Genomic DNA, 25,745 nt, shown 5'->3' on the forward strand with positions numbered 1-25,745 from the left:
AATTTTCTTCAACGTCAGCTAAAATCGCCACTGCTATGCAGCCAATGGGCAGTCATGTATAACTTTGTCATGTACCAATTCAGTAAAATATGAGCATCTTGATTAATGACTACGGGTTCATACTTGTATAGAGTCAAAATTCTTTGCATTCAAAACGTATCCCTGCTGACTGTTAGGAGTAGAAACCAGGGGTTAAATTGGCTTGGGTTATTAATTAGTTGTTCTATTTCTGGAGAACGCTAGGTATGACATCTAGGAACACCACATCCCTTAATCCCTCCAATAGCAAACAGAAGAGAAAAACAGAAAAAAAAAGCTGCTTCCAAAAAAACTAAAGTTAGGCTTCTGCAAAGGGCTCTGGAAAAGCGAGGCTAGGTCACAGGGAATTTCTTATAGCATCCATTGGCTGTTCAGAACACCGACAATGGACTCTGTATGCAGATGCAGTCTGAGAGGTGTGGAGAGTGTACAACAGTCTACCTCTAACATTGTGGCCCATTCTCAGAAGAACCACTTGCTACACTGTTTCCTTAGAAGTATCCAGAACATTTGCAACATCTTTCCTCCTGCTAGGGGATTCTATTATAAGACAGCAGGGACCAGAAAAACTATGGTCATGTAAAAACAGTTAACTCAAGACCTTTTTATTCATGTAGTTCTTCACATGTGGTGTATATGCATGCGCGTGTGCATGTATGTGTATGTACTCATATTTGCTCACGTGTGCATATTCTTGTGGAGGCAGAAGTTAATACTAGGCATCTTCTTTAATCATATTCTACTTTATTCTCATGCTTAGTCTCATCCTGAACCCTAGCTAACCAGGCATTCTCTGTCCTTGCTTCTTGAGTGGAATTAGAGGTGGCCACCATAGCTATACAGCTGTTTAGTGGGTTCTAGAGTTCTGAAGCCCAGTCTTCCTTGCCTGGCACAAACTTTATCTACCGAGCCATTCCATAGTCCTCATGACTATGTTTACAGGCTGCCTAACTGTGTAAGAAGCAGCCTGAACTCTAATGACCGCAGTTCTGTGATACTATAATCCAAGAGCTTTGGTGCTATATAATTTTTATTATGTTTGTTCTGACATAGGACAATATTTGTAAACATACAGCTTTACTCATTCAAGTAATGCATACTTCCCCAAAGTCGCCTCTATTTTCAGAGTCTCTCATAAGTTTGGCAGACTGAGGCCATTGTTATAGTAGCACAATTCTATCTGTTTTATGTTTTAAACCTTATTTTCAGATTTTATTTTTATTTCAAAGTTCACCACCAAATGAATGTTCAGAAGACACTGATATTAGGTACTTTAAAAATTAAAACACTAACACAGAACATTATATAGCACATTGGTGCCCACAAATCCATACAAAATTTCTGATGGAATTAACAAATTGTATAATTTTCTGGCAACACATGTTACTAACCTCAATATTTCTATTTACCAATCAGTGCAGGTTGACCTTGCCCGTGCAATCTGAAACCAACCTGAAAGTTAGGAAAATCTTACTTTTCCATAATGATGGTACACACACTAAACAAACTTGACCGTAAAGATTTGCATAATTTATATCATACTGTGATAAATTTTCATAATTCAAAATGTTCATATGTAATGCTGATAATATACTCTATTCTAAGGTCATAGGGAATTTTTACTACTTCTCCGAATGGAAAAAAAGTGCATAATTTATTTAACTATATTCCTGAAATGTTAAGAGCTTTGAAATCGCACAAATATGGCTCCAAATCCTGATTATGCTGATCATGTTGGCGGTAACTTCTGTGCTGGCACAGACTCAGCCTCGTATAACTTTACTGTCACCATGTGTAATATGATACGTGTGTTAATATGATTAAAGGGAATGCAAAGAAACCTAAAATTCTAATGCTGCCTTCAGCCCGCAAATCCACTCTCTTCCCTGAGTCTTGCTTCTAACTCATGCACACCTGGCTTCCTTTCTAGTGACACTCTCCAAGCTTGGCAAACAAAATCATGCTTCCCCATATTTTTAGGAGCTAATCCTTTTTTATGTTGAGCCTGCTTTAGGTACTGCATCCACTCTGTTATTTCAATCCATTTACTCTACTGGTGTGTTCTGACACTGTTTAGAACTAGACCAAATGCTTTCCCCTCTGGCCATGATTTCTGAAACCTCCTGGACTTCTTACCATCCTTCCCTCAGCAGTTCATGCCTGTCTTAGTTAGGGTTTTACTGCTCTGAACAGACACTATGACCAAGGCAACTCTTATAAGGACAACATTTAATTGGGAATGGCTTACAGGTAAGGAACATGGCAGCATCCAGGCAGGCATGGTGCCGGAGGAGCTGAGAGTTGTACATCTTCAACTGAAGGCTGCTAGCAGAATACTGGCTTCCAGGCAGCTAGAATTAGGATATTAAAGCCCACACCCACAGTGACACACTCCAACAAGGCCACACCTACTCCAACAAGGCCACACCTACTCCAATAAGGCCACACCTCTTAACAGTGCCACTCTCTGGCCCAAGCATATACAAACCCTTGACACAGCAGCAGCCCATCCCCTGACATCGGAATATTCTAATCAAGCTGAAGTTTGTACGAAGCAAACATAGCTATGTTCTGTTCCTCCTTCGTTTTAATTCATTTATAAATAATGTTTGTATTTGTTTACTCCGTGTGTGTGTGTGTGTGTCTTTGTGTGTGTGTGTGTGTGTGTGTGTTTGTGAACGTGTGCGCGTGCAGATACACACACCACGATCCACACGTAGAGGCTGTAGGACAATTTTGGGGAGTCTGTCCTCTCTCCCAACTTTCCAATTTGTTTTAGAGGCAGAGTCTCTCCTGCTATAGTTGGCTTTACCCTAGGTACTCCAAGCTAGATGGATTGGGATTTGCAGGCCAATTCTTCCGTCTCCACATTCCTTCTCAGGGTGAGATTACAGGTTCATAACTCTGCATGCGACATTTATGTGACTTCTGGTTTCTCATGATGGAGCACACTGTCATGTTTGCCCTATATGTATTTTACTTACTGAGCTGCTTCCTTAGACTTTAATTCACTTTTAAAAATCTGCATTGTTGGGTATTTCCTGGGAGAATTATCCCACTCCACAGTTTATTTTCTTCATGCTTTCTGCTTTGTTTGGAAAGTGGATTCTCCCTGCTTGGGCTTTGTAATTCTTATATGTATTTAAAAATAGCTCAGATTCTCTAAAGAAACCTTCTGGGTACTCCCAAGGCAGAATTCTGCTCTTTGGGGAAAAAGAGCAAGAACAAGAACACTTTGAACACTTTGAAGGGAGCATCTTCTCCTGAGGCAATTTTAATTTTTCAGCATCTTTCACATAGTAGGTACTGTGATTTGAAGGAAGGGATGAATGGCAGAATGAATGAATGAACTCGGTCTCCTTCTATCATGGCCTTAGCAAAGCAGAACACATGTCATCAACCGTCTTTCGTTATTGCTTAGGGGCCGCTAGGTATTCTGATAGTACTGAGTCTGGCCCCTGTCCATTCTTTCATTAAAATAAAGCAGGCTTCTAGCCAAACCTGGCTTTAATCTTTAAAATCTCTGCCTTCAGAATAAACTTTTGCCCTCTCTCCAAGCCAGAAAAACTTCAATCATCTTGCTTTTATTTTGAAGAAGAATTGTTCCATCATTTCTCATATGTAAAGATTTCAAAAGTGCAAGGATCTTATTAAAAATTAGATCATAGGCTTAAATGGGAATTTACTAAAAAAGAAATGACGGCTTGCTGTTATACCGTTTTAGCCATCAGAAATTAATTCTGTTAGATACATAGCAGACAGATACCTGTTCTGTGTCTAATGACCTTAAAAGACGCTGAGGAATGACCATGTTAGTTAGTGTGCCACATACATTTAATGAGGAAAAGTCACACATATCCAAATCCCATATCCTGTCACTTCAGATTAATTTAAACTCTATTCAGAGCTGCACAAAAATGTTACCTTCATTGAAACGTTTACACATCTGAAGTCAAAGCTATTTCTTGCAAGCTCAATCTTTATTAAATATATCTGATTTATGTTCTGCAGGCTTGAAAAAGGTCAAATTAATTTCAATCGTAGTTTCTCTTCGCACTGGCATCTGTTATGCAGCATGGCGCTGCTGTTACGAGCAAGGCTTCCCCCCAAGTAACAACATGGTGTCTTAAATTATCTCCAGAGTCGCAAAAGATTCCAGTTCACCCTAATCAGCTTCTTGGCTCCGGTATGCTGCATATGCACCCTTTTAAAATTTGTTCTAATATGTCTTTATAATTCAAAGGCTTGTGCATGCGAAGTTGATTTACAAGAAGGAAATTCATAGAAAAGCACAGGAAACACATTATGGAGACAGAGCAATGGCAAGGACGACCTGCTCAGAGCCTATGTAGGAAACCAGTGGCTTTGTCCAACCCCTTTACATTTGCCTGTAACTGTTTACTGTTACTGCCAATTTTGCCTCAAATACTTTTTTTTTTAATAAATAAAACGGCAAACAATACTGAAGAGAAGAAAACCACAGAGGGACAGGATTGCAAAGCTGGGATCGTCACCCATAAACTCAGACATACGGATGGGGGGTCAGAAAGGATACAAAGAACATAAGGAAGAGGGGGGGCCATAAAGAAGAATTAGCTCACACTATATTCCGGATAATTTTGTTATTCCCAGTGTTTTTTTTATTAGAGTTGTGTCATCGTTGCATTATATTTTTCTGCTAGCTACTTCATCCAGGAATGCAAATATGTAAATAATGGTAATGAGCCTCCTCATCTTTTAGCAGTTTCTTCGCCATCTTAAAAATATTTTAGAACTTCCACCTTGCTCTGTGTCCCCTCCCCCAGGAAATTGCTTTTGTGCTGTCCTAAGATTCCCTTTGGGAATATGTTCAGATTTTGTATTTTTCTTCACATTCTTTTATCACATTTATTTTTCTCTGCATATGTTCGGGTTGCAAGGGTACGTGTCGCTATGTACTATGGCATCAGAATAACTTTCAGGAGTCAAGACTCTATCCACTATGTGCGTTGTGGGGATTAAGCTGTATTCACCAGTCAGGCCTGATTGTAAGCGTCCTTACCCACTAAGCCACACTGCAATCCTTGAACCTTGTTTTATATATCCTATCTAAAACAGCAAAAGATAAATGATAGTATTAGCTGTAGATATTTAGTTCTTGTTCTAACTAATAGATGACCATATCAGCATGCATATTTGCTCTGTCAGATTTGTATTTACCTGCTTCTTGAACACACTCTTACTCTATACCTGGGCAGATGTGGAAGGCACCTACTGCACGACTCAGGCTGGCCATCCTCTGGCCATCCAGAGTCTCAGCACCACCGGCATGTGCTACCATGATTGGCTTCTCGATAACGTTTTAATAAACGGTTTTATAGTTCATAGTTTCTGTACCCACACGCAAACTAATTTAAAAAGGATAAGTGAAATTTATCATATATCTTTCCATAATCACTGTAACAGCACATTCCTCCTCTCCATTGGCCAAAGACTTGAAGAAAGAAAGAGAAGTTAGATAACATAAAGAGGCTAAATAAACTCTGACATCAAATGCATAAAGGAAAGGTGATGGCTATTAGGGCGTTCTGTTAGTCAGTGAATAACTAGATACCTGTCTCTTGTTCGGAATTACAGAATATTGGAATCAGGAGCTAATCCTCCAATTTGTGGTGGGAAAGTCAAAATTGAAAACATATTAGACAAGCCAGTGAAATAAATAGTATGCATTGACTGGTGTGCAAATAAACACGAAAATATCATTACCTATAGCTCAGGAAATGGCACATTTAAAGGAGAATAAACAAAAGGCATGAGAGATATGAGAGATGGTTAAAGAGGCTTGTCGCAAAGCCTGAGGACCAATGTTCGAATCCCAGGTCTCACAATATAGAAGGAGAAAACTAACTCCAACAAGTTCTCGGACATCTACATGCATGCCTTGGCAGCTGTGTTAAAACACACACACACCAACACACACACAAGCACACACACACACATACACACACACACAAGCACACACACACACAATCATATACAGTGCACAGATATATCTTAAAATGGAACATTAACTAGAAATGAAAGTTCAAGAGAGAAATAAAATTTATTACAAATCACCTCAACATGAGTCAAGATGAAAATTATTGACTTTATGGCTGGAAATGAGCTACAGCACTATCTAACATTCTTGGACATGTTTCTGATTATTTTTCAAGTGAAATGGTGGGAGATAAAAATAGATAGAAAAAAATCAAGAATGCTTTGCAGAGTTTAATTTGCACTAATGTTTAAAATTCAGACCCAAATGTTAAAATTCATAAATACTAAGAGTAGAAACCCAGAACACCCTGATACCTCAGTCTAACATCACAGTGGTGCTGTGAGCACTGGATAGTTTGATGGTAAATTTTTATTGGAATGAGATTTTGTCTTTAAAAAAAATCTTCTGACAATGGGGTCCCCAATGGAAGAGTTAGAGAAAGGACTGAAGGAGCTGAAGCGGTTTGCAACCCAAAGGAAGAACAACAATGCCAACCAATCAGACGTCCCAGAACTGCCAGGGACTAAACCACCAACCACAGAGTACACATGGAGGGAGCCATGGCTCCAGCCGCATATGTAGCAGAGGAGGGCATTGTCACCTATCAATGGAATGAGAGGCCCTTGGTCCTGTAAAGGCTTGATGCCCCAGTGTAGGGGAATGCCAGGGTGGTGAGGTGGGAGTGGGTGGGTGGTAGGGAGAAACATCCTCAGAGACACAGGGGGAGAGGGGATACAAGAGGGGGTAACTGGGAAAGGGGATAACATTTGAAATATAAATACATAAAATACTGAAGAAAAGAAACGAAAAAAAGACACAGAAAAAAATAAATAAGGAGAAAGGAAGAAAAGAATATGATGTGACTCAAATGTTAAATTAGTTTCCTAGAAAGAAACTTTCTTGTTGTATTGTGCACTCTGAGCCATTCACAATTATTTTCATGCCTAGCAGACACTATAAACCAGACAAGGTAATTTTCGGTGCCACTTGTCCAAAGCCTCACATAATTTGCTCCCACAGCCTAAGCCTCCATTTCCTCCTAATAATGGGGCCTTAATCCTGCCCTTTGCAGGGACAGTGCAAGTTATTTCTGATGCTTAACGCACCACTTCAGAGAAGATTCTAGAGAAGGAAGAGACACTGAAAAGCTACTTGCACTCCGTTCATGTGACACCGTGCACCCACGTGTCCTTAGGAAGGGTCTACAGGATGCTGCAGTTTGGGACTTGTTTTTCAAACCTCCTTTATGTTCAACATTGTTGGAAATGTGCTTTTCTCTTTGCACGTATACAGTGGTTACCTCACGAATCTGGAGGACAGAAAATGTGAATGCCAACTTTAGAGGCAAATGAAGAGTAATAGCAAGAAATTTATGATGCCAAGCTAATGGAGGATAATGCATGGTTTCGAACTCACAGTCATAGATGAGTGAATCTTGATCTATAGACTAAGGTTATTTTCAAAAGTAAGCCATTTATCAAATTAACCATCCTCCCAGTACCCAAGAACTTATATTGTCTCTTAGTGTTAAATACTGCCTCTCTTCCTAGCAATAACAGATTCTTGGGAGCTAACACAGAACTTAGAAATGGGTAGAATTTCCAGTTGATCATGTTTTTACTGAGGTGGAATTTCTAATATTCTTTGAACAGCTGACTTTAGAAGCTATTACATATGGTTTTAAGTACCACATTATAAATGCTCAGAGTACAAAGTCCTCTTGCTCTTGATATAAACCCCAGTAATAAGTAACTGAATAACCTGAAAGCAGTTATTCCATTTACATTCTTTGCTGCTTCCGAGAGCCCAAATGATAAATGATAAAACGCAATGTATGCCCATCCTATGGTTATGCACAGCACACATTTTGTCAAATGGAGTAAGGGTTGCATTTCCTTGGAGAAAATGCTAGGGGAAACCTCATCAATGATGTGGAATTGGAGACAGACTGGATGAGAAAAGAGACAGAAGGAAAGTCACGAGACGAGAGCCTACCCAGCCTTCATTCAACGCAGGACAGAAAATAGAATAGGCATAAAAGGACCCAGGGTGCGAACAATAAGAACTGTAAATTATGGAGGACTTGTTTAGAAGTATTGGTGGTATCCATATTCTGAGTGAGAATAAGGCATTTTGAAAGGAGATTGACTTTAGTCTGATGTGCATTGAACAATAGCAGCACCTCTGCAGAAAGACTGAAGAGAGGCTTTCGTGGAGGGGAATGACGGGAAGCAGATACCACAGAGATCGCAGTGTGGTGTGTCAAGGGAAGAAACCTTAAAGAGCACAAAGTTGACAGAGATATATTTGGGAGGTAGGCAGGATGGGACCCCTTCTTTAGGCTGGATCAGGAGTGGACTCGTGGGACAAGTAAGGAGTTAAGGGTGAGTTGGTTTTTTCCTGATCTGGGAACAACATTGGTCATGCCTTGGGAGACATTTCCTTCTTATAACAGGAGAGTGGAGAAATTTAAGAATTGCAGGCAAATTTTCCCTTGCTTGGTAAGAGTTACACCAGAGGAGGCTGGCATGGCTGTCCTCTGAGAGGTGCTACCAGCAGCTGACTGAGACAGACACAAATACAACCAACCATTGGACTGAAGTCAGGAGCCCCTATGGTTGAATTAGAGGAAGGATTGGAGGAGCTGAAGGAGAGAGCGAACCCATAGGAAGACCAGCAGCCTCCACTAACCCAGACCCCTGGGTCTCCCGAGACTGTCTCTCCAACCAGCAGCGTACACGGTGGTCTGAGGCCCCTGGCACAAAACTGGCAGAGGTTTGCCTTGTCAGGCCCCAGTGGAAGAAGATGTGCTTAATCCTCAAGAGCCTTGAGGCCCCAGGAAAGGGGGATCTCTAGGGAGAGGGCACCCTCTCAGAGGCAAGGGGGAGGAGGAATGTAATCAGGATCTGTGGGGGCCATGGGGAGGAACAACAACTTGAATGTAAATAAAATAAAAGAAAAAAATATACATTTCTCCAATATAGTTTTCTTTGCTTCGTTACCTTTTGTGGAAATTTCTATGTCCATGCACATGATTCTGTTTATACTCCATCATACAACAATGCCATAACACGTTTGTCCATGTTGCCACTGGTTGATACTTAAAAAAAATTCTTACGTTGGACCATAAGCTTCAATGAAAATACTTTTTAAAGAAAAAAGGAAAAGAAATTGCAGACAAAACCCCCTCGCTGTCAAGACTTGTGTTGTTCTCTCAGGGCTTAGTGACCTCAGGTTCTGTTCTGCTCTTAGACACAGACATCCCTGGTGAGCCTTGAATCTGGGGGCTCTTTCTCTCTGTGGAAGGATACCATAGAAGATCCTTATGGAACAGAATTAGAATTGCTAGTGCTATGGGTCTGGCTTCAAAGCCTATCCGCCTCACCATAGTTAAGCAAGATATGGCTTTTCTTCACTTTCAGCCAGTCACTTATGTTATCATCTCATTTCATGTGACTCACAAGCCCAGGAAACCATACAGTAAAGTTCTGCATTGGCTTTTTTTTTTAATATAGCAACTACAAGGAAGATTTTTTCTTTTGCATTGCTGCTACCTTAAGATCAGGGAGGGGATAAAAGAGACAAGCACAGAAAATGTAGACAAAAATTTCCCTTTCAAAAATAATCCAGCTTTATTTGTAATTTTCTTATTGCTAAAATTTCAGCATTTACTATATTGTATATATTATTTATCATATATTATATATATATCTATAAAATGCATGTGTTCAAGACCATCTTAATGGGTTGATTAGCCATTGTTTTGTTGCTTTTCCATGCACATGCATTTAGACATGGTAATAGTCTAGTGCCTGTTGGCCCCATGTATGGAATCAATAAATCCAATAACTGTGACAGGAGAAAAGCAGAGAGGAAAATGGATATGAATATGAGTATATTGTAAAAACGTAAAAAAGGTCATACCTAATTATGCTATAGAAATTACATATGCAAATAAGAACATTACACATCAAAAGTTAGCTATAAAAATTGTCTAACAAGTGACAAGCACCCATGTAGACAGAGCTGAGCTAAGCTGTTCTTGTGGAAGAATTTTTAAATTAATATAGGGCATTGAATCCACATATATGATTTAAAAATTGAATAACTTCAGATCTTTCATTTGTGTTTTTAAACTCCCATGGTTCCTGCTGAAATCTATAAATGTAAACTAAAAACGATTTTTCTAAAGTCTTTCACTTTGCCTGCCCTTTGTGCTGTTCAGACTTGTGTCTCAGTAACAAAGTATCTGAGAAAATTAACGTAATGTTGAAAAGATATGTGTTGCCATGGTTTCCGAGGGTGTAGTATATGTCTGCATAAACATATGGCAGGAGCCCTTCTTTATCTCATACTGAAAAAGACTTTTACCCAATGACTTACCCCCTGCAGTAAAGCCCTACATTCTCCAGATGTCCAGAACTTCCTTTAACAGCACAATGGGGTGTCATGGTCACGTGTTCCAGGACAGGAAATGTATCAGGAGTAGATGAAAAGACAATGGTTCTCATATATAAGAATTTTCCTGGGTTTCTGAATGTTCCCAGCCTTCCCAGTATTTGTCGGGTGACAACGTTCCACTTGCCCCACGCACCACCAGCCAGGAAGCAGCCCTTCAATACACAAGCCATTTGGAGGAGCACTTCACGTCTAAAATGGTAAGACTGGGTTCCTGTGTAGTAGGAGCTATAAAAGGATTCAGTGGCTCATTAATCACTTGTCATTATATTTCTGTTTAAAAAAAAGCCTAACAAGTAACTTAATCAAGGAGGCTTTTGTTTCGCTCAGATTCCGCGGTTCAATACATCGTGGTGGGAAAATCATGCTGCAGGAACCTGAGGCCATTGGCTGCATGACAATCTCAGTAGGGAAGCAAACAGTGATGAATAATGGGTGTTCAACTCCAAGTCTCCTTTTTATTCAGTCTGGGGTTCCAGATCATGGAATGGAAACATTCACACTCCGAGTGGGTCGTCCCACCTCCAAATTCGAATCCGGAAAATCCCTCCCAGGCACGGCCATGAGTATCTCTTCGGCAAATCTAGAATCACAGCAAAATGAGAAGCAAAGCAAACTAACACCAAGTGATCTTTATATTTTTTGGTTATGTAATGAGGGCATAGTCCTTCGTAAATGCCTACCTATAAACTACATGGTTTGCACCCACCTTTTTTTTTCTTTACTAATCAAAGGAGAAATTCATTAAGATGACATTTCCATTCTTTTTTTTCTTTTCATTTTTTCTTTTTTCCCTCCATCTTTATTAAATTGGGTATTTCTTATTTACATTTCAATTGTTATTCCCTTTCCCGTTTTCCAGGCCAACATCCCCTTAACCCCTCCTCCTCACCTTCTATATGGGTGTTCCCCTCTCCATCCTCCCTCCATTACTGCCCTCCCCGCAACAATCACGTTCACTGGGGGTTCAGTCTTGGCAGGACCCAGGGCTTCCCCTTCCACTGGTGCTCTTACTAGGCTATTCATTGCTACCTATGCATTTGGAGCCCAGGGTCGGTCCATGTATAGTCTTTGGGTAGTGGCTCAGTCCTTGGAAGCTGGTTGGTATTGTTGTTCATTCATATGGGGTCTCAAGCCCCTTCAAGCTCTTTCAGTCCTTTCTCTGAATCCTACAATGGGGGTGCCACCTACCATTTTTAAGGATTAATTTTTCCTAAAAACAGATGAGGTTGGGTTTGAGGCTTGACTACAGGTTGGGCACAGGACCCAGGTAGAGGAAATCTGTATCATGGTTTTCTCATACATTTCTTCCACAAAGGTTGCAAAGGCATAGAGACCTCTTTCTTTCTCAAATTCTCAACAGAATTATTGCTGGATTCTGCACGTTTGGCCAACAAATGTACTCACGTGTACTCCTGCTTATACCTTTAATAGACCAGAGTTAACAGCCGTGGCTAATGGGACAACAAGCCAATAAAAGAAATAAATGTAGCCCAACAAGCATTTTTCAAATGAGAACATATCAGTAAGTGAGCAATTGATATTGTGAAATGCTCAAATATCCACATTTAAGAAAGCCTCATATATTTTATCATGATATTGCTTTAAATTAAACTCTTAACAGAGTTTCTCCTTTATAACCAGTTGGAAAGACATTTTCAGACTTGGGTGTTTTGTTTTGTGTGTGTGTGTGTGTGTGTGTGTGTGTGTGTGTGTGTGTGTGTGTGTGTGTGTTTCTTTGTTTCTCATTTCAGTTGAGTTTTATATTAAAAATATATACCAGACAATAAGCCATCTTTCATAAAGTTCTGGAAAAGCTGTCAGTGACATTGTGTCATGGCCATTTTGTTTACTAGTTTGAACCGTTTTGTGTCCTTAGACAAATCAAATCAAAGCATAGAAACAGGAAACAAGTATTCCAGGTAATGTGTCTCATGGGGAACATTTCGACTCAGCCAACACTATACAGTCACAAACTTTAAAATAATGAGAAATATACCTTAAGGAATTAAAGGTGATTCCTAGGGATGATTTTCACCATAGTTTGTAGTTTCAAATGGTACATTTTATGTGAAATATGTTTGCTTACGGCTGATGAAGGACGACAGGTAGGCTGAAACTCTTCTGTGATTGCAATATTCCCATTTTCCTAAAGTCTACCTGACGTGTCGACTGCAGAGGTCTGAGAATCCCTTCTGTTGTTTTGTTTTCTAAGAGACAAAAATAGGAAGCTGTCTGCATTCCTCTAACATGTACTCAAAGACTCCTTTTCCTTGTAAACACATGTCGGGGACTTCGTGACTTCGGCTTTTTCTTCACTATGTAGAGGTTAAAACAAGGTTGACTCTTGAAGAGCCCGCGATCAACCTGTAACCACGTAAAAATGATGACTGGAGGCCTTTTGATCTAAAGTTCTCAAAGTGCCTGCAAGAGCTGCTTCTCATTTCTGTTCTCCAGTGATCCAGATGCTGCGTGGGCTTTAGAAAGTGCAGGCAGTGATTCATAGGGGAGTGCGGGAGAGAAATCTTAAAAGTTCCTTTTAAAGGACGTTTTTAAATGAAGGTATAATTTGTATCCATAGAAATGCACTCATATTAAGTATGGCATTTGATTAGTTGTGACAAAAGCATGTACTTGTGGAACCCACACACTTCCCAAGGCGTCCATTAATCCCGTCACTCTAGAGAGCTCCCCTGTGCCCATTTCCAGTCAAATGAGACCCCCTTCCAGGCAAGCACTTTCCTAACTTATATAATCGCAGAGGGGTTTTTTTTGGTCTTAGTTCAAAATCCAAACAAATGGACTCATAATATCTGTGTCCGTGGTTCCTGCTTTCTTTTGACACAGCAGAAAGCTTTTTCTGATTTGTCACTGTGTGTTTGTATGCTCAGAGTAGCACAGGATGCTGCTGAAAGACAGTCACCGGCCCGAATTTTTTATGTCTCCTGTGCTATTTTTATTTTTAACTCGGGCAATTTATTTTTTTTATTTTAATTTTTCCTGTTTCCTCTCTTAGATTCTTCCCTGAGAGAACTGAAGACTTATTGTTACTTTGGTTTTAGCATTTTACATAGCCATCTTCTATTGACTTAAACTTTTGAAATAATGCATTTTCAAGATGTCACCAAAAAAAAGTTGTGACTCTTCTCCAACTTTCTTCAATCAGAATATCATTGTGTAGCTGTAGTTGGGCGGGGTGGGGGTAGAGGGACTATATCCAAATAATTCACAGAATTATATCCTTCCAAATTACTTGTACTGATTTTTTTTTATTAACTTGAGTATTTCTTATATACATTTCGAGTGTTATTCCCTTTCCCGATTTCCGGGCAAACATCCCCCTCCCCCCTCCCTTTCCTTATGGGTGTTCCCCTCACAACCCTCCCCCCATTGCCGCCCTCCCCCCAACAGTCTAGTTCACTGGGGGTTCAGTCTTAGCAGGACCCAGGGCTTCCCCTTCTACTGGTGCTCTTACTAGGATATTAATTGCTATCTATGAGGTCAGAGTCCAGGGTCAGTCCATGTACAGTCTTTAGGTAGTGGCTTAGTCCCTGGAAGCTCTGGTTGCTTGGCATTGTTGTACATATGGGGTCTCGAGCCCCTTCAAGCTCTTCCAGTTCTTTCTCTGATTCCTTCAACGGGGGTCCTATTCTCAGTTCCGTTAAAGGCTAGGCTCACAACCAAAACTTGTACTGATTTTTGCAAGTATGATTCCCAGAGAAACGTGACACATACACTGATAGGGTTTATCTGGGGCATTCAGTATGTAATGTTGTTCCACAAAGATTCTCTGTGCTAACTGTTAATGCCAACCATTCCCCTCTCCCTCTGGCCTGACCCTTGGTGATCATAGCTGTATTCTCAATCTGTATTTCCCACCACAATGGTTTTGTACAAATCAAGTGAAATAGTACAGAGAATTATTTTATGTTTTTTTCTTAAATGTGATTTAATCACTTAATATCCACCTATACTGTTACGTTGTCAAGAGTCAAGTAGGGTAGTGTTCCAAACCATGCAAGTACCATAGCCCCTTTGTCTGTTCACTCACAGGATACAATTTTCTTGTCTTGTCTCCTGAAATCTCTTGTCTGCCTATTCTCTGTGCTTAACATTTCACACACTTTCTGTGCATTGTACTGTTTTGTGATAAGGTTCTGAAACTCTTAGGGCCTGAGATGACCCTTTTCCAGTTTAGTTACGAATACAAATGACTACTGTTTTATTTTATTTTTGATTTTTATTTTTTGTTTGTTTGTTTTTCCTGATACCCTTCTCAGTAATTTTAATGATTTCTCTGCAGATGATAAGTTGCCATTTTAATTCAGTATGGTTTATCTTTTGGGGTTATTTTACTAAATTAAAAGATAAGAATCTTAGCATCCCCTTTGCAAATCCCCCAGTCCTTGGACTCTTTCACAAATAACTCAGCCCCCTTCTAATCAATCGCGTACAAACTATCCATGGTTTCAGACCATCACAGCTAAGACTGATCTGAGACTACACTAAGGCATTCTTCTCAAATGGGCCCAAGAGAGTTAAATAGCACTCCTTTTATAATAGCAATCTATTAAGGTTTTATTAATTTTAATTGTTACGTTTTTCTCTTACTATACCTTCTTGAAAAATTAAACCCAATCACAGATATGTACCGGAAAGCATAGTATAAATGGGTTCGTTACTATCCAGGGTTTCAAGGCTGAGAGCCTGAAAATGTCCCTCGTTCACAGACAATAGACTTTGTACTGTACTTTCTATAAGCATTATAGCGCTCACAAAGCATTGATTTACCTTAGTGGTCTCCCAAAGCAGTTAAAATTTGTAAGTGAATATATGTACTTGTATGCATGTGGACAGCAGAAATCCAAGAATAGAGAATTTTTTTTAGTCCTTTATTGTTCCCCAGCATATTTATTTATTCTCATGTTTCCATTTCTCAGCGTAATTCCCAAAATTACCCTGCTGCTATTTCAGTGAAGTTATGAAGGATTATCTTCAAATCTTGTGTAATTGGCGTCCAGAGGAGATAAATTTAGTTTTGTCTGTTTGAAAGTGTCTTTATGTTGCTTTTATTTATGGAGAATAGTTTTCCGGTAGAATTGTATATCCTATAGAATTCCACATCAAAAGCTCCCCTTCTTCCTTTAAGTGTGTATTTTATTGTCCTCCGACCTTATTGATTCTGGCAAGAAGTCAGCTGTCAATTTTATTGCAGTTTCCCAGGATAGACCTGTCTTGAAGATCATTGTCTTTGGGTTTCAAAAATTTGTCTATGGTGTATCTGGTAAGAGTTTCTTTGTATTTTACCCAGTTGGTTTCTTTTCTTAGACATTTCAAAAGCTTTTGTAGTTAGTTAAAATAAATTATTTGTTATTTTCTCTTCAAAGAACATCTTTACTATATTTTATATTTCTTCTCTGGTACCTTAGTGAAAAAACAGATGACATTTTTAAGTTTAGTCAATGGAATTTTGAGGTCTTTATCCTTTGGGTTTCTTTTTTTTTTTTTTTTAGTTAAGTTATACTGCCTATTAGTCAGGTTAAAGCCAGTAGTTATTATATTAGAGCTCTATAAATAAGATGTGTAATGTCAGTGTCGATGAAAAACATGACTCCTGCTCCAGTGGAAATAAGATATTATTTTGAGTCAAATACAAATGGCCACGGCCAAGGACATCTTACTGTGAATCACATTACACTGTAGAATCATTTACATAATTTTAAAATAGTCATTGAACAATTCAAGTCACAAATTGATGCATTTCCAAAATACATTTGGGGATATCAATTTAGGTAGGATACAATGATGTTTGGAAACTCTTCACTATACATTTTAAATACTGTGACAGTCTAATTACAATACAACTTTTTTAAGGTAGGTCACATGTACTGATAAATAACTATTAAATAGATACAAAGTAGCCCAAAATCATTTGGCTCTTAATCTTCAGTCTTCCAACTCTTTATTCCAACAAAGTAATATTCCAACCAAGTAATCAGTCAGTTGGTCTACAGAAGCTTCAATACCTGCTTACCTTATTTTTAGGGAACTTCACTTGACAATCAGTTAAGAGGAACTTTATTGTGAAAATCGGAAGCACTGGTGCCTCCTTGAATATCTACAAACAGGACTGTCATCTATTCTGAAAACAACTTTGAGAAACAGCTGATAGTGATAAAAACACACAGTTTTGAGGACAAGGGAGGCAAGCGGTATAAATGCAAATTCAAAGCCAGGATCTTGGTGTCTAAGGGATAGCGGAAAATACACGCCCTATTACAAGGAGTCAGAGTCTGCATCTCTTCAAAGCTGTCTAATCTGGTCCTCAGGTGGTTGGATGGTATGTACCCACTTCTTTACTGGGTATTCTGGTTCAAATGTTAATGAATTCAGCAAGAACTAGCTATCTGAACAACTCTTAGTCCAGTGAAGTAGACACATAAAATTTTCCACCACAATACTTAAAGGGATTCTCACATTTCCTTTTGCAAACTCTCTTTTCTACAGGACTGGGTCCTAGGTGTCCAATACTGCTAACCTAGACCATCCTTGGCTTCTAAATTGCTCAGAAAATGTTCTGATATCCTATTCTTACCTCGATCTATCGAAGTCCTTACTCTCAACAGTAGCCATAGCTAGCTTCTCTTCTATAAGGGGCTCTTCATGGTCTATTTGCAGTGAATTTGCAGTGGTTAAGTTTTTGGTTTTGGTTTTTGTTCTTTTTTGTGGGATAATATGCAACATTTTGTATTGCCCGATTTATTGACACTGTCATATTAATAGTAATATTTTCATTATACTTTAGAATTCCATATTTTTAATGTGGGGCTATGTCTTAGAATGTACAATAGCATTTATGTTGATGTCAAATCAATCTTCTTTGAATTTATACAGTGTTTACTCCTGAAGTTTGTGTACAGTGTTAGTCATTGCAGAGTAAAAAATCAGAGGTGAAGAGTGAGTTGTAATTTCTTAATGATTTCAAGGGATAAAAGAATATACTTGATTTACACAGCATCTAATCTAGAGGCATAGTGGATTTTATTAATAACCCATAATTCTGATTTCTATTCTGGACTACATAGGAAGAGACAGTTTAACATTAAATTCTATTGTTAAGAAAACAAGCGTAAAAAACATTCATATCATTTCCACGTACACTACTTTGGTCAGACATCAATTGCAAAACCTTGAATCTAATAGAAAAAAGTGGATTGTTTTGTTATGACTGGAAAGAATATGAATAAACATTTCTCTGCCAAACATAAACCACTTGAAAAGGCTATTATCTTTAAAACTGAAACTATGTGGGTTAGGTTATTATTTAATACCTCAGGAACCAAAAGCTTGTTCCTACTCTTCTTGCTATCTTACTTGTGTAGTACATGTTTTATACCACAATTAACATCACATGTTGTCATATCTAATTCCAATCTCATGATCAATAGAGTAGTTCTCTAATCGGGCATTGTATAAAAGAATGATTTGCTTCTTGTTACTGGAGTCCTAAGCCACAGAAGATCTGATTTGGGAAGGAATAAATCAAATATGGCTACTCACTCCTGAAATCAAGGGCAAAAAGTAATAATGACAGGAAAAATTACTTAATCAATGTAAACAAATCTCAAAAGAGGGGTCAAGTGCCCCACCCCTGTCTCTGGGGGGATTAACATGAGCTTCAAGAATATAGAAAATGCAGAGGCAAAAGTCTGTATAATCAAGCAGCCTTGGTAGCACTGCGGTCAGACTGATCATTATTTGAGTCCCAGACATATGAGAATGTACAAATAACAGTATAATCACCACTGCTCAGGGAGAGGAGCAATTTCTATTTGGTGGCAAAGAAATTGCCACTTCTCAGGTGGAAGTCTCCACTCGGTTTTAAGCATGGTTTACCAGATCTGTGATCCTAGTTAATTCGTGAAATGATTGTTCTTGCTTAAGACAGGGATTCTGACAAGAATCCACTATTCCTGAAAGGTTTGCAGCAATGATTGAAAGCTTCTGGTTACCACTCCAGGTAGCTGAAGTAGGACTTTGGAAGGGATGCCGGCTGTTTTCTTTAATGCTCACCTTGGTTTCTTCAGCCCTCGAGAGTATAGTCAATCAACACTCACTCTTCAGAATGCCTGCAATAATGAAAATACCAACCTAGTCATCTGACACAACGTTCAATAGTAAGGAAAGAGATACACACTGAGGAAAGAGATGTCAAGCCTTTGTCCTATTTTGAACTTCCAATTGATATATGTGGTTTCAAGTGAAGCACCTTGCAAAATCCAATGAGATCTACTCAACTCATTGTCACTGAAGCAACTGGGATTTTCTCATGTGCCATTTCTCTCTATTTTACTAGATACTACATTAGGCCAAGCCTGGCTAATTTGAAAGCCATGTGAAACTTCTGGTTCAGACCTCCTTTTTCTTAATTTTATTTTTGGATATTTTATGAATTTACATTTCAAGATAATGAGAGAGTGGGGAGCCTTGTCTAGTTCCTGATTTTAGTGGAATTGCTTCAAGTTTCTCTCCATTTAGTTTGATGTTGGCTACTGGTTTGCTGTACATTGGTTTTACTGTGTTTAGGTATGGGCCTTGAATTCCTGATAGCTCCAAATCTTTTATCATACAGGGGTATTGAATTATGTCAAATGCTTTCTTGGCATCTAATAAGATGATCATGTGGGGTTTTTTCTTTGAGTTTGTTTATATGGTAGATTGCATTGATGGATTTCTGTATATTGAACCATCCCTGCATCCCTGATCATACTTGATACTTGATCCTGGTGAATGATCCTTTTGATGTATTCTTGGATTTGGTTTGCAAGAATTTTATTGAGCATTTTCACATAGATAGTTAAGGGGAAATTGGTCTGAAGTTCTCTTTCTTTGTAGGGTCTTTCTGTGGTTTAGGTAAAGCCAAATTGTGGCTTCAAAGGATGAATTGGGTAGTGGTTCTTCTGTTTCTATTTTGAGAAATAGTTTGAGTAGTATTGGTATTAGGTCTTCTTTGAAGGTCTGATAATATTCTGCACTAAATCCATGTGGTGCTGGGCTTTTTTTGGTTGGGGGACTTTTAATGACTGCATCTATTTCTTTAGAGGTTATAGAACTACTTTAGATTGTTTCTCTGACGCTGATTTAACTTTGATACCTGGTATCTGTTTAAAGAATTGTCCATTCCTCCATGTTTTCCAGTTTTTTTTTAATATAGTCTTTTGTAGTAGGATCTGATAATTTTTGAATTTCCTCAGTTTCTGCTATTATGTCACCCTTTTCATTTCTGATTTTCTTAATTTGGATACTGTCTCTGTGCCCTCTGATTAGTCTGGCTAAGGGTTTATCTATCTTGTTGATTTTCTCAAAGAACCAGCTCCTGCTTTTGTTGATTCTTTGTTTAGTTCCTTTTGTTTCTACTTGCTTGATTTTCATCCCTGAGTTTGATTATTTCCTGCCATCTACTTCTCTTGGGTGAATTTGCTTTTTTTTTCTTTTAGAGCTTTCAGGTATAATGTCAAGCTGTTAGTTTATGCTCACTCCAGTTTCTCTTTGGAGGCACTCAGAGCTATGAGTTTTCCTCTTAGGACTGCTCTCATTGTATCCCACAAGTTTGGGTATGCTGTACCTTCATTTTCTCTGAATTCTAAGAAGTCTTTCATTTCTTTCTTTAGTTCTTCCTTGACTATAGTGTCATTGAGTAGAGCGTTGTTCAGCTTCCATGTGTATGTGGACTTTCTGTTGTTTTTGTTGTTATTGAAGACCAGCCTTAGTCCGTGGTGATCTGATAGAATGCATGAGATTATTTCCAGCTTCTTGTATTTCTGAGGCCTGTTTTGTGACAGTTTATATGGTCAGTTTTGGAGAAGGTACCATGAGGTGCTAAAAAGAAGGAATATTCTTTTGTTTTCAGGATGAAATGTCCCATAGATATCTGTTAAATCTATTTGGTTCATAACTTCTGTTAGCTTTACTGTGTCTCTTTAGTTCCTCTTTCCATAATTGATGAGAGTGGAGTGTTGAAATCTCCCCATTATTGTGTGAGGTAAAATGTGTGCTTTGAGTTTTAGTAGGGTTTATTTTATGAATGTAGGTACCCTTGAATTTGAAGCATAGATATTCAGGATTGAGAGTTCATCTTGGTGGATTTTTCCTTTGATGAATATGAAGTGTCTTTTATTACTTTTTTGATAACTTTTGGTTGATAGTCAATTTTATTTGATGTTGGAATGGCTACTCCAGCTTGTTTCTGTGGACTATTTTCATGGAAAATTGTTTTTAGCCTTTAACTCTGAGGTAATGCCTGTCTTTGTCACTGAGGTGTGTTTCCTGTATGCAGCAAAATGCTGAACCCTGTTTATGTATGCTGTCTGTTAATCTATATCTTTTTATTGGGAAATTGAGTTTATTGATGTTAAGAGATATTAAGGAATGGAGATTGTTATTTCCTGTTATTTTTGTTGTTAGGTATATAATTATGTTTGTATGGCTATCTTCTTTTGGGTTTATGTCAAAAAGATTACTTTCTTGCTTTTTCTAGGATGTAGTTTCCCTCCTTGTGTTGGAGTTTTTCATCTCTTATCCTTTGTAGGGCTGGATTTGTGCAAGATATTGTGTAAATTTGGTTTTCTCATGGAATATCTTGGTTTCTCCATCTATGGTAATCGAGAGTTTGCAGGATATAATAACCTTGGCTGGCATTTATGTTCCCTTAGGGTCTGTGTGACACCTGCCCAATTCTGATATCTCAGCCTTTATATGTTATTTAACCTTTTACCCTTACTGCTTTTAATATTCTTTCTTTGTTTTGTGCATTTGGTGTTTTGACTATTATGTGAGAGGAGGAATTTCTTTTCTGGTCCAACCTATTTGGATTTCTGTAAGCCTCTTGTATGTTCATGGACCTCTTTCTTTAGGCTAGGGAAGTTTTCTGGCCTTCAGATATTTACTAGCCCTTTAAGTTGGGAATCTACTCTCTTGTCTTTGCCTATTATCCTTAGGTTTGGTCTTGTCACTATGTCCTGGATTTCCTGGATGTTTGGGTTAGAAGCTTTTTTATTTTTGCATTTTCTTTGACTATTGTATCAATGTTTTCTATGGTATCTTCTGCCCCTGAGATTCTCTCTTCAATCTCTTGTATTCTGTTGGTGATGCTTGTGTCTGTGATTCCTGATCTCTTTCCTGGGTTTTCTATTTTTCAAAGTTGTCTCCCATTGTGATTTTTTATTGTTTCTATTTCCATTTTTAGATCCTGGATGGTTTTGTTCAATTCCTTCACCTCTTTGTTTGTGTTTTCCTGTAATTCTTTAAGGGATTGTTGTGTTTCCTCTTTAAGGGCTTCTACTTGTTTACCTGTGTCCTCCTTTATTTCTTTAAGAGAGTTATTTATGTCCTTCTTAAAGCCCTCTATCATCCTCATGAGATGTGAGTTCAAATCCAAATTTTGCTTTTCCAATGTGTTGGGATATTCAGTATTTTTGTGGTAAGAGAACTTGGTTCTGATGATGCCAAATAATCTTTGTTTCTGTTGCTGAGGTTCTTGTGGTTGCCTCTTGCCATCTTGTTATCTCTGATGTTAGTTGGTCTTATTGTCCCTGACTGGAGCTTGTCCCTCTTGTAAACCTGTGAGTCTGTGAGCCTGTGATCTTAGGAGTGAGAGCATTCCTGGGAGACCAGCTCTCTCGGGCCAGGTCTTGGGTCTGGAGGACTGTGGGATAGCCTTAGGGCTGTGTTCAGATGGAGACCAGAAGTGTCCTGTTGCAGGTCTCCCTCTGTCTTCCATGTCCTGCTTGCTCCAGGCATGTCTCTCTTTGGATAGTCAGTGGAGAGAAATTGGGGTCCCACCTGTGTATTATATGCTTAGGAGGGAGAGCTCTCCTGGCCAACCAGCTTTCTGTGGACTGGTTTTGTGTCCCAGGGCTATGTGACAGCCCCAGCTCTGGGAGCAGATGGAGAAGGAAGGCCAGCACATTCCTTTGTAATTGATCACTTACCAGGTTTTGTAAAGACAAAGATACTCTTGCCACATGTATCACAAATCTATGATTTAGAAAACCAGGCCACAGAAGGATCACAGTGATGGATGCAAGGAATCAGAGTGTTGCCTGCAGTTGCTTTGTGGATGGGTTAAAAGATGATTAATGTTGTTTGCCTTTGATAGTGAATAAAGCATAAGTTCCCAGAACACAGAAACGTGCAGTTTGCTTTTCTTTAGTTAATTAAAGAATTCTGGAATGTATGTTAATTGAATAATACATTCACAAGTACAAAGAATGATATAGAAACCAGGTGGGGGAAGAAAAATGGCTCCCAAGTCCAATCCTTTAAAGAAGATGTGAAAACTTACTCCAGGTAACCTACAGAGGAAGGATTCAGCAGAAAATGCTAGACCATAAGGAGAGGAATCCTATGAAGGGAAATTTCTGGCCAGGTCACATCTCAGCCATATTCTGCAAGATTTGATGAATAAGGATTTTTAACATTGGGTAAGTAAGCCAGAGGTGCTGGAATACAGGGTGTTGGTCTGCATGCTCTAATGGTGGCCCTCTGGACCACCAAATGTCAAGTGACTTGTAGAAATCCAGTGGGGTCTAATACTTTCCCAGAAACCTAAGCATTCCCTGTGACTCACAGATCTATGCCTAAGAATGTTTCAGGAATAGGCAGCCAGAAAGGATGGTAAAGACACCATCAAGTGGTGGATGATTCAGGAAAATCCTAACAAATATTGGGTGACATGCACTACAAACGGTGACATCCCCTTGCTAACCAAAAGAGGAGACTGTACGTTTAGGTTTCCCATAGTAATCAACAGGAAGATGGGGCCCTGTGCACACAGATAAAGGGAAGGCAGAGAAAATGATCTATGTGGTGACTTAAGCATCAAATGTAGTGTATGGATATTACAAAAATACTCTTCCAAAGGTAAAATGTACGTCCTCTATTCCAAAAGCATTTTGTATAATTTTTCGATAAATGTTGCTAGTCTCATAATTATTAGTGAAAATGTTACCTTTTTTTTTTAACTAACTCAGACATATCAAAGTGTTCTCGACTAATCCAGTAAACAGATTCTGGGTTTTTGTTTGTTTGTCTGTTTGTTTAAGTTCTTTAAATTGCACAAACATCCAAGAGCAAAGTCAGGTCCTGTCTTTCCTAGTCCAACTAGCTTTGGGCTTCTGGTGTCTTTCTGGTGATGAACTGCTGTAATTAGGCCCCACGAAAGCTTGTCATAGGCTTTTTAATAGGCTTCTGGGTTTGCCTACAGCTTCTGGAGCTGCAGAAAACTGTAATTCAGTTGACATCAGTGGGTTATTTATAGAAAATTGGCTCGGGAAATGCAACCTACATAAAACTTGGCTTTTTTATTCTCTGTATAAAGATGTGTTTGCTGAGTGTAGGGTGGATGTTGACAGCCTTCTTCCCATTGTATCAGGTTAAGGCTCCATGCTCATGACTCTGCGGGACAAGTTTTAACTCTCAATGTTAACACGCCCACAGGAGGTTACAAGGACTGGCTTGTGACTTTGCCCTTTTCACCCCTGTTCTGTCTCTCCCGATCCACATGTAATTTTGCTTTCCCTTTAGAAGATTGGTTTTTATTTCAACCTTTTCTGAAGGAACAAATTAGGTTTAATGTTTAACTCAGTGATTCTCTAAGTATAGATGACACATGCCAGACAAGATTATTCCCAAGGTACATGAACTCAACTGGTAAGTTCAGAAAGTGATGAAACTTAGTGGATTAAAAAAAATTTTTTTAAGTAGAAGTGGGGATAGCTGGGAATAACAAGAGTCAAAAGATTTAAATAGGGATTAATAACTGTATACATATAAAAAGTTGCAAAAAATGTAAAAAAAATCACCAATTTTTTTCAGTTAACATATTAATTTATTTAATTTAAATATTAATTTAATTAATTAATTAAAGTGTCAAAAGGAATTATTACCATTGATATTATTATTGACTTTATTATTATCATTGTATCTTTTTATTATTTAAAGTTGCTTTGAAAAATTGTATTTCAGAACTTAAAGTTTTTATAGACTTAATTGGGTTCTTTGAAATCATAGGTTGACTTTTCTATACTTGAACTTAGCCAAAAGGCCAAGAAGCGAAAAGTTGACTTTTCTTTCTTTTTTTTTTTTTTTTTTTTTTTTTTTGGTTCTTTTTTTCGGAGCTGGGAACCGAACCCAGGGCCTTGTGCTTCTTAGGCAAGCGCTCTACCACTGAGCTAAATCCCCAACCCCCCCCTTTTTTTAAAAAGATTTATTTATTTAATGTATATGAGTACACCGTAGCTGTTTCAGACACACCAGAAGAGGGCATCAGATCCCATTACAGATGGTTGTGAGCCACCATGTGGTTGCTGGGAATTGAACTCAGGACCTCTGGAAGAGCAGGTACTGCTCTTAAACTCTGAGCCACCTCTCCAGCCCAAAGTTGACTTTTCTAAGTGGATTTTATTTTTTGTTTGTTTTAGAGTTGATCATTACTCAAAATATTAAAAATTTCTGTTGCTTTCAAAATATTTATTCTTCTATGATCAAGTCTCTTTTTATGTCCATAAAAAAAGATAAAATAAAATAATTTGTGCTTGCCATCTATCAAGGGCAGCATCTATCTTCATTCGCATTTCATTGACATACTTCAGATAATTTTTAAAAATTTGATTTGGATTAGTTAATGGGTATAAATGCATTCACTTGCCTCCTCTTCTCTCTCTTGTCTCTTTCCTTGTCTCATCATCTCATTAAATCTCTCCACTGGAACGGTGTTGACCTGGTGTGGTTCAACAGGTCACTAGCCGAGCTTTCTATTCCGACAACTAGTAAATATTAAAAGGAAAAACTTAAATATTTTAGCTCTAGTTAAGAATAATAAAAAAACCTAGCCATAGGTTTGTAGAGAACAATAAAAAAATGCTACAAAAAGTTCTTGACCTATTGTTAGTAACCATTTATGAATGATGGATAATACTGTGCTCAAGCTAATATTTAAAGAAAATAAACATATTCCCTTTTAACACCATGACCTAGACAAGAATCGGCATTTATTAGTGGATATTTATGACAGGCATCTTTTATTTTAACTATTCCACATAATCCTATCTCCTAGAAGATCTGTTGAATGATAAACAGGAATCTTTTATATGTAGGTAAACAGGGCTATGAAACACTGGGAGGTACATGCTGTTTTTACTTCTGTGGCTGTAAAATAATATCAAATCAA

This window comes from Rattus norvegicus, chromosome 17 (genome assembly GCF_036323735.1).
Source record: "Rattus norvegicus strain BN/NHsdMcwi chromosome 17, GRCr8, whole genome shotgun sequence".
NCBI classification, from domain to species: Eukaryota; Metazoa; Chordata; class Mammalia; order Rodentia; family Muridae; genus Rattus; species Rattus norvegicus.